This window comes from Schistocerca nitens, chromosome 3 (genome assembly GCF_023898315.1).
Source record: "Schistocerca nitens isolate TAMUIC-IGC-003100 chromosome 3, iqSchNite1.1, whole genome shotgun sequence".
NCBI classification, from domain to species: domain Eukaryota; kingdom Metazoa; phylum Arthropoda; class Insecta; order Orthoptera; family Acrididae; genus Schistocerca; species Schistocerca nitens.
Window position 1 is genome coordinate 723,278,252 of NC_064616.1, and position 10,960 is coordinate 723,289,211.

The window sequence follows — 10,960 nt, forward strand, 5'->3', positions numbered from 1 at the left end:
CTAGGGCTCCTTGTGCTTGCCAAACACATGGTACACAAAGTAAGCGTATACCCCCCTGAGGATTAATGTAATTATACCCTCAGGTGTTACAGATTACAGCAATGGAATGAAATATATCACGAAAAACCCTTGTATCATTGTACTTCAAATATCTTTAAAAAAATAAATGTTTTAAGTGCGAAATAAATCACTCAAATACGTGTACTGTAGCGCTAAACTGTGCGTCATGTTGTAAGATAACCTCTGTGAAAGTCTCGTAGTTATCGTCCTCCGAAAGTTAAGTTCTGCAGAAGTCAATGTACTTATTTCATGATAAACAAAAGTGAAATGCTTTGTGTATAGATATCTTAGTTATTACACTTATTGTTGTGATGAAGAAAGTACTGTACTGTAACGTATTGTTGTGCCACGAAAAAGGCTGTCTCATTGTTGCTATACCACAAAAGTTACTACTAAAACATGTTTTTCTTTCCAGAAGAATTCAGAAAACTGTGCAGATATAAAACAGATACACCGCAAAAGCAATATTGTAAATTGTCACTCATTAGTAGCGTCGTGATAAAATCGTGTAGCTGTCACATAAACTAACCTCTGTGTCATCTGGTATCTCTCAGAAAACACTTTAATTTCAGAATGTATTTTCAAATAAACCAAAATGTTGCATTAAAATCTCATTAACAGTACTGGTAAATGTTCTAAGTATGTGAGCCTTATAGTCGTTACATAATCGTGCAACAAACAAGCAAGAATGCACACACACAATAACACTGTGTCGTCTGTTCACAATAACAATGCATTCGTAATTTCTGTTTAAATAAGTTCTCTTGGTTCTTGATTGGATATTTAACTTCAAACATTGTTGCATGTTAACAGATTCTAAATCTGACAAGCATACTAGTAATGTAAAGTGAAAAATTTTATGGCAAAGACTAAGTTAAAAAGCAGATCATCTCTCAATAAACGGTTTTACATGTGAAATGTGGTGTAAACCTTTACTCTTCCTAGTACGCAGAGTTTCAACTTCAACGCAATTATCATGTGGTATACGTCGGATTCTGTAAGGTCCATTGTAAACTAGAAAGAATTTGTGACTCAAGTGTTTCTTCTTATGTGACAATGAATGAGCTTTAATGAGAACTTTCTGACCAATATACAATTTCTTTGCATTTGCTTTACCGTGTAGTTTTCTCCTTTTGTCTGCTGCAGATTTTATATTTTTAAGAGCCAAATCAATTATGTCTTTGTGTCGAAGTTTACGTGTATTCGGGAAAGGTGCAAGCTCTCTGATTCTGTTCGGTGGTTTTTCATTCTTCAGTACAAGAGTAGGTGGTAAAGCAGTGGAGTCATGAGGCATTTCATTCAGCACGTTTTGAAATAGGTGTAAAGTAGGCTGTTTCACTAATTACTGAAATGGGACTGCCAGAATCAAGTACTGCCGTAAATTTTACGTCATTTACTGTAATGTGAATCACAGGATATGCAATGTTGTTATGTTTTACGTCGTGTTCTTGGAGTAAGATGTCCCTAATGTCTTCCATTTTTACGTAATTACTAGCTACGGCAGCTGCGTCGTTAGTTTCATACGTACGTTTTGTGGCGGCCTGCGGTATGAGTCATTGCCTATTGTCTCTTTGTTGGCGCGCGTCGTTATTGGGATTTGGAGACCTAACTTCTACAAATTCACAGTGACGAGAGGGCCCTGCCCTGTTTAAATCCCACCAGTTCTGATGCAATTCAGGTCTGTCGTTACGATCACATCGTCTGTCGTCATGTTGGTAGTTCCTGTAGTTTCTTTCTTGTCGGTTAAGTGGTGGAGAATTTCTCCCTGAATCGTAACTGCGCGCTGGACCGTTGCGTCTAAAGTTATTCTGTCTCCCGTAATAATAATTATTTTGGTTCCCATATTGTCTGTTTCTCTTATTGTCTCTGTGATAGTTATTACCGCAGAGAGGTGATCTTTCCCTGTAATTATTACTACTCTGCCAACGGTTGTTATACGGGTGGTGTCTGTTTCGGTCACGATTTGTGTTGTGAGAATAGCCTTGTCGCGTCCAGTTATTATTTCTTTCATCGCGGAATTGCGACGGATGTGATCTGTAATTGTTGTGCTCCTGTTTCCGCGTTCCCCGATTGTCAGTGTCAATTTCCGGTTCTTGTAACAGTCCCTGAAAAGCCTCAATGTCTTCTTTGCAACGTCCTGCTAAAATAATATGCCGTAAATGTTCAGGTAATTTGATTAAGCAAATGCGGATGAGTTCTGAGGGGCTGTATGGGTTTGACAGGTACTGATTCTTGTGCAACATGTCTTCAAAATATTTCACAAGACTGGAAAATTCAGATTGTTCGAAACGTTTCATCATTATGATGCTATGTTTTACTCGGTCTTGTGTGGCTTGAGACCAATACGCTGAGAGGAAGGCATGATAAAATTCTCCTTCACTGTGACAATCGTGAATGACCGATCGCATTCTTACAGCTGGTTCATTCTCCAAGTAGCCACACATAAATTCTAACCTGTGCTCCAATGACCAGTTGGGAGGAAAACAATGAGAGAATTGATGGAGCCACGCTTGTGGATGAATGTCGTTGGCAGAATTCTTAAACGTTTTGAATTTACGTGTAGTAATGAACAGCTTATAGTCAAAATCATCGTGTCGGCGAGTAGCATATCGGTCATTGTTACGTCGTGTCGGCGGTTCCATCTCAAAATCCAATGCGCCTTGCCAATTTCTTTCATAATTTCCGAAATGTCCTGTGTTATTATTTTGTGGTTGTTCCGTATTTCTATGTCCCTCTTCCCGTACTGGAGCGCGAGTGTCCTCTGAAATATGTAATTCTTGTATTACCTGCGTCAACTGATCTTGTACTTCCCGGATTTCTCTTTTGTACTGTGTATTGATTTGATTTTGATTTTGTTTGAATTTTCTAATTTGTTCATACTCTTCTGTGTCAGTGAAGGCTACAGGTCTTGTGTCATTCAGATCATCATCTACCTTTGTAGATAAGTTAGCGACCTGATCCGAAAGTTCGGCTACTTTCTCCGATAGTGAACACATTTCCTCAGTGTGTTTTTCTGAACCAAGTTTCAGAGTGTCCATTTGTGTTGAAATCGAATCTACTGTGTCCTTCAAGTTTCCTGAGTTTTTGCAAGTTGCGTAACCGAATCGGTAGATGCAACTGAGTCAAATTTAGCTTGCAAGGTCTCATGATTTTCATGAACAGTAGTTTGCAGTTCTTTTATGGCTGCTTCGTGATTCTGTAGTGCATTTTCATGACGCGAAAAAATAGGTTGGAAATGCTCACAAATTTGTGTTTTTACGTCATTACAGACTTTTTGACATTTCGATTCAATGTTATGTAACTCAGTAGTTAAATCCTCACGTGTTTGTTCAAGAGTTTGCTCCAATGAGTCTAACTTTTGAAGATTTTGTTCCATTGCGTCTAACTGTTGCTGTGTTTGTCTCTGATGTTGTTCCATTGTGTCTAACTGTTGCTGTGTTTGTCTCTGATTTTGTTCCATTGTGTCTAACTTTTTAAGATTTTGTTCCACTGTGTCTAACTTTTTAAGATTTTGTTCCACTGTGTCTAACTTTTTAAGATTTTGTTCCATTGTGTCTAACTTTTGAAGCTTTTGTTGTGTTTGTCCCATTTGTTGTATTAATTGTAATAACAATGCACTGGTGTCTGGAACATGTTCCTCAGTGCTTTTCGGCAGTGAATTTGCACCGGAAACATTCACATTTTGACAAGCAGAAAATGTGTCTTGACTTATCTGAGAAAACGGTGAGGATCCAAAACCTGAATCTACAGTATTTGCGAGATCGTGTCGTGTCATTTCGGATTCCTGAGCCGAGCTATTGCCGACCGATCGATCGATAATGCTTCCCTGCTCACTAATTGTTTCACTGCCTACGCCATTGTTTGCCGCCCGCTCTATTTCCCTATGCACAATTACCAAGTTACTATGTTGAACATTAGTTAATTCATTACACAGTGGCGCTAACACACTGCTTTCGTCTTCGCTGTCATTTCTCAGTTTACTTTGGAGCCTAGTGTTACGTTTTTCACACGCCATTATTGTCACAATATTTCACACGATAACACAGAAAAGCACAATTTGAAGAGCAAAAATAAGAGAACACATTAACATAGCACTGAAAATAATATGTAGTTAATTGCAGCTGCGAAATACTTGGTGCAAATCTACATGCATGCCACAACTGTTTTACTGTACAACAATGAAAAACTACAACTACAAAGGAAATTCTCTCTATGATTACGCGCTAGCAATAAGCAATAGCTACACTAACTACACAAACTACAAGAAAAAAATCAGAAGATTCCAGTGAGGTATCCTAGGCTAAGGATCGACATATGAAACGTCCCCTTTTGAACATTTATACATGACTGTGCTTAAACTGACACACAATATTTTTAGCGCAACGCAAACTGACTTTCAATAATCTCTACAAGAGAATAGCCCTGACTAACATTAACCTGTACTTTTCACAAATCACTTACCTCACAAAAATCTTGGTTACTCCCACTACTGCAATACAGCTAGCGCCACTACTGCCAGCTAAATAAAAGATTCAAACTATGGAAGGCACTAACTACTGATAGGGATAGTTAGCAAATGAAAGATATTAATAGAGAACAAACAATGTATTTACCTTGATATCATCATATATATATAGAGAGAGCAGTTCATGACAAATTTCAAAACTCCGCCATCTCTCTCCCCACATCCACCACTGCTGGCGGCTCACCTCCAACTGCGCAACGCTACGCGCTGTTCACAGCCAGCTGCCTAACACTACAATGGCGAGTATTACAACAATGTAAAGCAGCCACAGACTGCACACAGCGCAGCCAGTGATTTTCATACAGAGGTGACGTTACCAATAAAAAAAACCTAAACAGCCTACTTACAAAGTATCCTGACAACTGGCTGAAAATGACTTACAAGTTCGTGGCGCCCTGCATCGGTAATGTTGGAATTCAGTATGGTATTGGCCCACCCTTAGCCTTGGTGACAGCTTCCACTCTCGAAGGCATATGTTCAATCAGGTGCTGGAAGGTTTCTTGGGGAATGGCAGCCCATTCTTCACGGAGTGCTGCACTGAGGAGACGTATCGATGTCGGTCGGTAAGGCCTGGCACGATTTCGGCGTTCCATAACGTCCCAAAGGTGTCCTATCGGATTCAGGTCAGGACTCTGTGCAGGCCAGTCCATTACAGGGATATTATTGTCGTGTAACCATTCCGCCACAGGCCGTGCATTATGAACAGGTGCTCGATTGTGTTGGAAGATGCAATCACCCTCCCCGAACAGTTCTTCAACAGTGGGGGGCAAGAAGGTGCTTAAAACATCAATATAGGCCTGTGCCGTGATAGTGCCACGCAAAACAACAATGCCTGCAAGCCCCCTCGATGAAAAACACGACCACACCATAACACCACTGCCTCCGTATTTTTCTGTTGGCACTACACATATTGGCAGATGCCGTTCACCGAGGATTCGCCATACCCACACCCTGCCATCGGATCGCTACGTTGTGTACCGTGGTTCGTCACTCCATACAACGTTTTTTTTTTCCACTGTTCAATCGTCCCATGTTTACGCTCCTGACACCAAGCTAGGCGTCGTTTGGCATTTACCGGCGTGATGTGTGGCTTATGAGCAGCAGCTCGACCACGAAATCGAAGTTTACTCACCTCCGCCTAACTGTCATAGTACTTGCAGTGGATGCTGATGCAGTTTGGAATTCCTGTGTGATGGTCTGGATAGATGTCTGCCTATTAAACATTACGACCCTCTTCAACTGTCGGCGGTCTCTGTCAGTCAACAGACGAGGTCGGCCTGTACGCTTTTGTGCTCTACGTGTCCGTTCAAGTTTCCACTTCACTATCACATCGGAAAAAGTGGACATAGGGACGTTTAGGAGTGGGGAAACCTCGCGTGCAGACGTTTGACATAAGTGACACTCAATCACCTGACCACGTTCGAAGTTCGTCTGTTGCGCGGAGCGCCCCATTCTGCTTTCTGACGATGTCTGATGATTACTGAGGTCGCTGATATGGAGAACCTGGCAGTAGGTGGCAGCACAATGCACCTAATGAGAAACACGCATGTTTTTGGGGGTGTCCGGATACTTTTTATCACATAGTGTATGCTCAATGATGTTCATGTCTGGGGAGTTTGGTGGCCAGCGTGTAAGAGTGTTCCTGGAGCCACTCTGTAGCAATTGTGGACGTGTGGGGTGTCACATCGTCCTTCTGGAATTGCCCAAGTCCGCCGGAATGCTCAATCGACATGAATGGATGCATGTGACCAGACAGGATGCTTACGTATGTGTCACCTATCAGAGCCGTATCTAGATATATCAGAGGTCCCACATCACTCCAACTGCACACGCCCCATGCCGTTACAGATCCTCCACCAGCTTGAACAGTCCCCTGCCGACATGCATGGTCCATGGATTCATGATGTTGTCTCCATGCCCATGCACGTCCATCTGGTAGATACAATTTGGAGTGAGACTCGTCCTTCGGCTCCGAAAGCCCATATCGATGATGTTCCCCACGCTGACACTTGTTGATGGCTCAGCATTGAAATCTACAGCAATTTGGGAAGGGTTCCACTTCTGTCACTTTGAACGATTCTCTTCAGTCGTCGTTGGTCCCGTTCATGCGGGTTCTTTTTTTCGGCAGCATCGATGTCGGAGATTTGATGTTTTACCGGATTCCTGATAATCACGGTGCACTCGTGAAATGGTCGCACTTCATCGCTACCTCGGAGATGCAGTGTCCGGTCCCATGGCTCGTGCGCCGACTATAACACCGAGTTCAAACTCACTTAAACCGTTGTAACCGCCAGTTGTGGCAGCAGTAACCTATCTAACAAACGCGCCAGACATTTGTTGCCATACACAGGCGGTGCCGACCGCAGGGCCCTGTTCTTCCTGTTTACATATCTCTGTATTTGTATACGCACGTTTATACCAACTTCTTTGGCGTTTCAGTGTACCTTCATGATGAGTATGCTGTAGACACTCTCGTCTTCAAGGGTGAAAGTAACCATGTTCACAGGGCTGCAGGCTATCTTTTCGCACCTCTACTGATCCCCTAAATCACTTAACCCCATAGAAACTGTCTATGACTACCTGTAACGTCGGATGAAAAATATAGCAATCATTATCCCCTCAGTTTGGTAACTCTACTGGACCTAATCATCAATGACTGGCTTCCGCTGGGTATGGCATACCTGACGAAACTTGTGAACTCTATTCCTCATTGAAATGAGACCACTATGTAGATTAGAAGCAGTGTTACACGATATTAGCTTGATGTCTTTGGAGACGACGAATTTTTGCCCGGTGTGCTTGTATCGAGAACTCTGAAGGGTAACCAAGTGAGTAACTTCTCAAGCGAATATTTGAGCTGGCGCTTAGCTATCCGCCAGCCGTTTATCGCCAGCTTCCTGCCCGACTGCGCGTCGCGGAAGTGGAAGATGCGGCGTTCCCGCCGCAAAACCGCAGATGGCCGGGGCACCCCGCTTGCAACACTGCCCGTGGTCATGTGAACAACCGCACCGCTAGGCGGCAACTCGTGTTTCGGTTGCGACAGCACTGTGTATTCTTCTATTATTATTATCTTAAAACACGTAACACGGAAGTTCACGAGTTTCCTCTCTGAGAAATCATTTGCAAATTAGTTTCTAAAAGTGTAAGCATGTGTTTTGATACCGGTTGTGTTACATGATTGTTTCTGAATTTTCTAAGCATATCTAAATACGCCGGTCGTTGTGGCCGAGTGGTTATAGGCGCTTCAGTCTGGAACCGCGCGACCGCTACGGTCGCAGGTTCGAATCCTGCCTCGGGCATGGATGTGTGTGATGTCCTTAGGTTAGTTAGGTTTAAGTACTTCTAAGTTCTAGGGGACTGATGACCAGAGATGTTAAGTCCCATAGCGCTCAGAGCCATTAGAACCAATTTCTAAATACACCATCTTGATGTAGGCCACTTCCAAAGTGGCTGAAATGTTGTTATATAACAACATGACGACATGCTCGCAAATCCGGAAAAGTTCTATCTTTAAATTTTGTTGTCCCGCCTTCTTCAGTTACGAGTAATATTATGTTGATTATTATTATTGTGGTGTCACCGCCAGACACCACACTTGCTAGGTGGTAGCCTTTAAATCGGCCGCGGTCCGCTAATATACGTCGGACCCGCGTGTCGCCACTGTCAGTGATTGCAGACCGAGCGCCGCCACACGGCAGGTCTAGAGAGACTTCCTAGCACTCGACCCAGTTGTACAGCAGACTTTGCTAGCGATGCTATACTGACAAACTACGCTCGCATTTGCCGAGACGATAGTTAGCATAGCCTTCAGCTACGTCATTTGCTACGACCTAGCAAGGCGCCATTACCAGTTTATATTGAGATTGTAATTCATGTATAAACAAGAGCGATGTTCTCCAATTATGGATTAAAGTTAAGTATTCCAGAAGCTATGTACTATTTTTGGCTACTATAACTCCTTTAACTGTTCCAGACCTCACGCCAGTCTGCGTGAGCTTAAACGCGTGCATTTCGGCCTCCTCTAGCAACACGGTGTTGGCTCTTCTGCCAACACATCAATTATTCCTCTGGATCAGTCTAATTATAACTGAATAAACAAATTTTCGCCTTTATTATTTCAAGTAAATAAGTATACTAAGATGGTATCTGTTCTTTCGGACCTACGAATGTAGTGCGTGACAATACGTTGAGAATGTGGGTTTCGCGGGAGGCGTGCCAGAGATAAATCCCTGCAGTCGCGCTGTCCTCTGTGTCCTCGGTGGCTCAGATGGATGCCGGCACGGTAGCTCAGCGTGTTCGGTCAGAGGGTTAGCTGCCCTCTGCAATAAAAAAAAAAACTGAGTTAACGATCAACAACGAACTTAAAACGGATGTCTTACGACGTCCGCCCCGAGCAGATGCAACGAACAAAAGCGAACAAAATGAGATTAAAAAAAAAAAAAGATGGATAGAGCGTCTGCCATGTAAGCAGGAGATCCCGGGTTCGAGTCCCGGTCGGAGCACACATTTTCATCTGTCCCCGTTGACGTATGTCAACGCCTGTAAGCAGCTAAGGGTGTTAATTTCATTGTAATTTCATTCTAACGAGCTGCATGGTCACCGATGGTATCTGTTCTTTAGGTCCTGTCCGAAAGAACAGATACCATCGTAGTATATATATAGTTAAGGCTCATCGGCCACTTGACCATCTTCTTGTTCTGTGCGAATGCACAGAGCCCGAACTCTTACAGGAATCGGCAACGCGCCGCGAGTAATGAGTATAATGGGCGGGGGCACTACGAATGTAGTGCGGGACAATACGTTGAGAATGTGGGTTTCGCGGGAGGCATGCCAGAGATAAGTCCCTGCAGTCGCGCTGTCCTCTGTCGCCTCGGTGGCTCAGATGGATAGAGCGTCTGCCATGTAAGCAGGAGATCCCGGGTTCGAGTCCCGGTCGGGGCACACATTTTCATCTAACCCGGTTGACGTATGTCAACGCCTGTAACCAGCTAAGGTTGTTCATTTCACTGTAAAGTAAATAAGTGTTCATTTCCTGCAGTTGTGCAAACGAAATTTCGTATGACAGTAAACAGGAGGAGAACCCCTGTATAACGGGAAAAAGAACACATTTAGACCAGCATCTTCGAAATTTGTCACTGAAAATACCTTGCAGCTAACAAAGGCGAAATTCGTATTGCAGAAAATATTTGTGTTATTCAGTTTTAATTAGACGGATCTGAAGTAAAAATTATCAGCATAGCAATCGGAAATATTTTCTTGAAGATGACGGTCGCGGAAGGCTGCGATCGCATAATTTTTAATTATTGAGAATTCTCTGCCACGTGAAATTCCTGCAGATCTCCAATTAAGAGGCTAAATATGCGGCTTTCAATAACGTCATATTTAAGATAAGGTCAATCCGTCTGCGACGTTTTTATTTCTGTATTTTCCTAAATAAATCTCAATGAACGTGAAGTTTCTGCGAAGTGACATTCCTACAACCAGCTACATCAAAGCTGCAACGTTTGGTCTTTGATAGCCTCATGTTTAAGATATCATCGCCACCAACTCGTCTATAAGACTGATCGATCGTCTGTAACGATATCAAAAGTAATATTTTTCCTTGTTTTTATTGTTCTGACGCTTCGCTTAAGATCGGTAGCGTGAATGTTTCGAGATTCCACCGCTCTGTGGCGTGAGTGCAGTTTAGTTTTTTTTCCTTTATTGTTACTTTCAAACCTTTACATAAAGGTAGCCAGCAGCGGCCTATCTACGCCGCTCTTAGGCCATAGAAAATCATACATTAAACAGGAAGACACAAAAACAAACATACATGGAGGATAAAAACAGGAAACGTACATATTAAAATAAAGGAAGCCGTTCACGGACGCACTGGTTTTATAAAAAAGTTCAGCACTATACACAAACGGAGTCACAGAGTTGCACACGTGAACGTAAGAGCACTGAAGGAGAGACACTGGGAAGAGAAACACTATCACAGTGGCGACGAACTTCGGCGTACTAAAACATACTGTTTGCACGAAAAAGTCGGGGGCCTGCCATGGGGAAGAGGGGAGGGTAGGAGGGGAGGGGGAGGGGATGCCAGTGGGAGAGAAGAAGGAAGGAGGAGGGGAGAGGGTATGGGGGGTGGAAGCACGGGAAGGGGGGGAGGGGAGGAAGAGAGGAGAGGAAAGGAAGTGAGGGGAGAGAGAGGGACAAAGAGGGAGAAAAAAACACAGGAGGAGCAAGGGGAGGATCAAAGCTGGTAGGGGGGTAGATGGGGGGGGGACAAGGGTATCATAAGAGAGGGGGAGTTGGCGGAAGCCACCTTGGGCAATGGTATGGAGTGTGGTAAGATGGAGAGCGGGTGGGATGCAGTAGCACAGGCGCAGCAGC

General features: G+C 43.5%; 1 non-coding gene across 1 annotated transcript; it reads left to right on the forward strand.

Annotated features, from left to right (window-relative positions):
- Positions 1 to 9,452: 9,452 nt before the first annotated feature.
- Trnat-ugu (transfer RNA threonine (anticodon UGU)) lies at positions 9,453 to 9,526 on the forward strand. The gene has a single exon. It is a non-coding gene; the product is annotated as a tRNA-Thr (tRNA).
- The last annotated feature ends 1,434 nt before the right edge of the window (positions 9,527 to 10,960 follow it).